A 6000-nucleotide genomic window follows, 5' to 3' on the forward strand; every position below is an offset into this window, starting at 1 on the left:
GCCTGCGACAAACCACACTGACCACTCCACGTCAGGGCACATTCCCATGCCTGAACTGCAATAATTGCTCCAGTGTTATTAAAGGTGCCTGTCTAACACATCCCCATTCTGGGGAACAGATTCCAATTAAGGGCATGTTCACATGTGACAGTAAACATGTCATATACATTCTCAAATGCCCCTGTGGTTTGCTTTATGTGGGTGAAACCTCTATGCGAATTAAAGACAGATTAAGCTAGCATAAATCCACTATTCGCACTGAGAATTTACTGCTTCCTTTACCACATCACTTTCATGAGAAAAGACATGCAATATCCCAATTGCGATTTCAAGTTATTGAAAATGTGCCATTACCCCGCCGCGGGGGTGATAGGAATAAAATGCTTCTAAAGAGAGAGGCGTATTGGATCCACTGATTACAAACGGTGGAACCAAGAGGCCTCAACCGAGATTACAATATCTCTGGCTTTATTTAAATGCTTGATCATGCTTGCATAACATGCATAATGCTTATACTTTGATTTATGTTTGATTTTCAGCGGACTTGAATTTTCTCACCGCCTTACACTGACTTCTATGGTCCATGGTATGCACATCACAGAACCTGTATCGGCCTCCATGTGGGAGGAGCTTTACATCTCATGACGTCAGTTCCTTTACCTTTTGAATGTATATAAGACACAATGGTAGTAGTGTAATATATGGTCTGATGAAAGCATGACTTTAGAGCTGAAATGCGTCACTATGTGTTAATATGTGACTGAATAAACCACAGCAGTGAAACTTCTATCGCGAGTGCCGGTCCTCTTCTTCATACCATTCCTGCTCTGTCTGGCACACAGCATGAGTCATCATCTGTTTTGCATATCTAGATCCGGCAGTACCTTCGCTGTGTTGGGGAAACCTCAGCCTCTTGAGGTAGAAAAACTGAATGACAGTCTCAGAAACAGCATTCAAGAATCAGTGGCTGTTTCTCCATCTTACAGTGGCAGTCATACAGAGGCTGGATATCCTCCTTTAGTTATACAGAGGCTGGGTATCCTCCTGTGGTGGCAGTCATACAGAGGCTGGGTATCCTCCTTTAGTTATACAGAGGCTGGGTATCCTCCTGTGGTGGCAGTCATACAGAGGCTGGGTATCCTCCTGTGGTAGCAGTCATACAGAGGCTGGGTATCCTCCTGTGGTGGCAGTCATACAGAGGCTGGGTATCCTCCTGTGGTCATACATATGCTTAGCTTCTGTGAAATGTTTAGACACTGGTAGATCCAATTTCTGCTCCCTGATTGTGTACTACATGGGATGTTAAAACAAGGTTGAATCAGCATAGGTACACAATCAGGAGAATGAGGGCAGCGGAGCGGGGGCACAGCTATAGCGCAGTGTAGCCTGACTTGGTTACTTTGGTCTCTAACTAGCTAGGGCTCCTGGGATAAGGGGTGGTGCGTGTGATTCGCAGGTTGTATATAATCTGGGGGAGGGACCTCCCACCAGTGTCCAGTAGTAGCTAGCGAAGTTTGTGAGCGGTCAGGTTAGTGTGATTATGGCCTCCTTAGATGAGCTTTTGTAGTGTCCCACTACGTAAAGGTGGGCACTACTAAGGGTTATGTTGTTCCCCACCTCCTGTGGAACATGGTCATGGTATTTTGTATTGCATAGTAATGTGTATTTTCATGTTATCTCCTGTACCAGGCCTGCTAGGGGTGTAGTTTCTCCTCCTAAGCTGTAGAGGGAGCTAGGGAACCCCCTAGTATATATAGTTAGGCCCAGACAGGAAAGAGTTAGTTTAGTCTAATCCAGGAGGCTAAGTAGCTCAGTCTGGCCTGCCTGAAGTTCCTGAGTAAGAAAAAGCTCAGAAGTTATTCCAGGAGAAGAAGTTGCCTCCTGAATATATCTAGCACCTTGTAAAGTACAGAGCAGAGCCATTTTTATCCAGCCAAGTAGAAAGCTGAAGGGCAGAAGGATATTTACAGCAAGAGGATTTATACCAGAGGAAGGTTTCCCTAACCAAGGATAAAGCCAGCTATAGGGCATACGGGCCTTGGAGAAAGTCAGAAAGGATTCTGCAGAAAGTACAGCCTGATCTGTGAGTGTTATTCCCTCTGAGTATCTTGCAAGAACTTTGCCTGCCATTTATGTGAAGCCTGCCTGTTACCAAGTCCCTGCATGTGGAACTAACTGAAACCTGTATATAGTTGAACTGTTCAGTAAAAAGGAGTTCTGGTTCACTGCAACTGTGTGTACCTCAATTATTCCTACAACAAATCGGTGTGCCACCGTTACCAGCACTGGCGTCACAAACTATAAGGGATCTTGCCACCGACACACTAAACTTCCAACACCCAGGGCACCTCACCTACCACCCGGCCTGGTCCCTATACACAGAGAGTGCCCCAGAGGATCCATGTGCCAGCCTCTCCATCACTGCTGTACGCCTGCCCAGGGTATCCTACAAATTGTGAGTACCAAGAGCAATCCTTGGTCTGTTAACTATCCCTGGGATCTCACACTCGCTCCCCCTAAAGGACTGGCGTACTGCATATTTTGGCGTCACGAACAGGATAAGAATATTCCTACGCCATAGTGGAATCTGAACTGTGTTCCATAATTGCCTATTAAGTGATAAATGCCCTATTTGCTTATTTGAAAATTGCTGGGCCAAAGAACTGTGGACAATCGCGGTGTGAAAACTGTATATTGTGGACTGTTTGCTGCTTTTTGAGTCACCGCTTACTGTCAGTGAATTGACGGCATTATGCTTAAAGATGGCCGCCTAAGCTGACTGGATTATCGTTGCGCCATCGTTGTGTCAGTTTGGTGCGAAAAAAAGAGAAGTTACTGCCCTGCCTGCAAAGGAAAAAAAAAAGATACTGCCTACCACGAATCTTGAAGCTCCGAGAGGCCGCGCCCATCTCCTGACGCTGCACGTGGGACCTCCGCACAACGTAATCACGTACCTCGCGAGACTTGGACAGTGCATCATCGGAGTGAGTAAAAACCTCTGTATTAACCGGTCTCTTTGTATTCAAGTGCCGGGAAGATTCCGATCCTTGCTGGGAGACTGGGGGGAGGTCCCTTGTTAGTAATAAAGGACTTGATCCGGGGGGAAAAACACATCCAATTCGGATTTGGCCTGCTCCGCCGCTCCTTAAAAGGGCCATACCCGCTCCGTGGTCACCCTTAGCAATGGCCTAAGCAAGCAAAGTCCAGCGTGAGTCTGCCTACAGAACTTGCCTCCATAGACCACGCCATGTCCGCACCTGAGGAAACAGGGCAGATGGCCCCCAATGAGCCTTCAGTAATGCACGCAGCTGATAACAGGACGCCCGCCGCTGCGGCAGCAGCCAGTCTGATGCCGCTGACCATGCCATATTATTTTGGGGCCCCCTGGTTCCCGCAATATTCTGGGGAAGCCCACAAACTGAAAGACTTTAAAGACCAGATCATGGCCTTATTCCGGCTCTATCCTATCTCTGCTGAGCAACAGATGGAGATTCTCTTAGCGCAGTTAGAAGGGGCCGCCAGCAGGGAAGTCATGTCATGGCCCAGCGCCGAAAAAAATAACATGGAACAGATCTTTGATCGCCTCGGCACCACGTTTCAAGCCAGGACGGTGTCGGAAGTTAAGATGTGATTTTTCAGCAGGAAGCAACAGCCCGGTGAGTCACTCCGTGATTTTTCTTTGTCCCTGCAAGAGACCTTGAGGGCTGTGGTCCAGGTGGACCCCCGGGAGGCTGAGGACCAGGACCGGACTCTGAGAGAGCAGTTCATTGCGGGTGTAAATGCTGAGCACTTAAAGGGGCAGCTGAGGATGCTGTCGGCCCAACACCCCAATTGTGCATTTTTGGACTTTAAAGAGCTGGCCATCAGTATCCTGGGTCAAAACCCGCCCACAGGGCCGACAGCCTCCCTTGAACCTCAGGCCTGCCAGCCCAAAATTATTGATGTGAAACCGTCCGGAGCCAGTCAAGCCACCCAGGCTCCAGTAACAGATGTGGTGGCGACGTTAATGGAGCAAGTTAACCATCTCATTAAGAGCCTGGAAAAGGTGTGCAGGAAAATAGAGGAATGGGAAAGACCATTGTTATTGGAAGATGAAAACCCCCTACCTCAAAGGCTCCTCCCGCCTGCATATAAGGAGGTCTACCCCAAAGAACCCGATGGACGACCGAGTTACCGGTCTAAGAATCGCAAGCAGCCTGTCTGCACCTATTGTAAAAATATGGCCATACTGAGACAACGTGTTGGCAGTTAAACGGGGCCGAGGACCGCCCCCTCGGGAGGTAGAACAATAGGTCCAAAAGGATCCGAGTTGGATGCCCAGATACATGGGATCTCATCCAAAAATTAACATATGCATTAACAGGATACCTTTTGAAGCCCTCCACCATCAGTGTGCTGTGTGCTCAGCAAAAATTTGCAAATGGAAAAGGAGAAATCTGCACTGCCCGGATCCGGGATAACCGGCCGGTAATCCTGCAACCGAATTCCCAGATCATTTTGTGGTGCCGTGCTGTACTAGGGATCCAGGGCCAAGACCTATCCAAATTGAAAATCATCCCTTTGTGCGAGCAGCCAAGAGCCTGGTGACTGTATCTCAAGGCAAAGTGCCTGTCCGTTTGATTAATTTCAGTGATCACCCTGTTGCTCTCTCTCTAAGCACTGCCCTGTTGCTCAGCTTTTCCAGGTATCCTTCCAGGATGTTATCCGTCTGCCTGCCACAGAGACGTCTCAAACTGCACAGAGCAGCAGCGCCCCTGCCAGCGCCTCTTCAGTATTATGGTGGGAGGAACTTCATGTGGGGAACGAATCCACCCCGAAGGACCAAATAGAGGGAGTCCTGAATCTGGTGAAAGAGCATCACCAGGCCTTTCGCAAGCACTCCACGGATTATGGAGAGGTCAGTGTAATCAAACACACCATACCTACTGGCTCTCATCCTCCTATCAAGGAGAGATACAGACCCATACTGCCTACTACCTACCAGTCCGTAAGAGAGATGATACAAGAAATTAAGAACTCTAACATAATCCAGGACAGTCACAGTCCCTGGGCTGCACCCCTAGTTCTTGCTCGTAAAAAAAGATGGCAGCATTAGGTTCTGTGTGGACTATAGAAAAATCAATCAAATCACCCACAAAGACGCTTATCCATTGCCACGCATTGAAGAGTCTTTGACTGCCCTGGGGTCATCAGCCTGCTTCTCAACTCTTGACTTAACCAGTGGATACTGGCAGGTGTCTATGGCCCCGGAAGACCGGGAAAAGACCGCTTTCACCACGCCTATGGGCCTGTTCGAATTCAACTACATGCCTTTCGGACTTTGTAATGCTCCAGGGACGTTCCAGCGGTTGATGGAGCGTTGTTTAGGCCATAAGAACTTTGAGACTGTATTGCTATACTTGGATGATGTCATTATCTACTCCAAGACATACGAGGATCATTTAAAACATCTGGCCGAAGTGTTTTTTCAAGTCCTCGCTAAATATGGCCTTAAAGTCAAGCCGTCCCAAGTGCTATCTGCTGAAACCAGCTGTGAAGTATCTAGGCCATGTTGTTAGTGCAGAAGGAGTCCAGCCCGATCCTGATAAACTTGCTGCTGTCCGTAATTGGCCTACTCCTACCACCGTGAAGGAGGTGAGAAGTTTCCTCAGTTTTGCAGGATATTAAAGATGCTTCATCCCGCATTTTGCACAGATTGAGGATCCGATCTAGGAACTTCTGAGGGGGCATCCCAAAAAGAGTCCAAAGACTCCTATTCCTGTTGAATGGAATTATAGTTCCTTCAAGCTGGAGTTCCTTGCTTTAGTGTGGGCTGTGACTGAAAAATTCAAGGACTACCTGGCTGCCACTCCGTTTGTCGCCTTCACTGACAACAATCCCCTGGCGCACCTGAATACAGCCAAGTTAGGAGCTCTGGAGCAAAGATGGGCCTCCTGTCTTGCCAACTATGACTTCACTGTGAAATACCGGGCAGGCCGCTCAAATGATAATGCTGATGCC

The sequence above is a fragment of the Bufo gargarizans genome, chromosome 1, assembly GCF_014858855.1.
Source record: "Bufo gargarizans isolate SCDJY-AF-19 chromosome 1, ASM1485885v1, whole genome shotgun sequence".
NCBI classification, from domain to species: domain Eukaryota; kingdom Metazoa; phylum Chordata; class Amphibia; order Anura; family Bufonidae; genus Bufo; species Bufo gargarizans.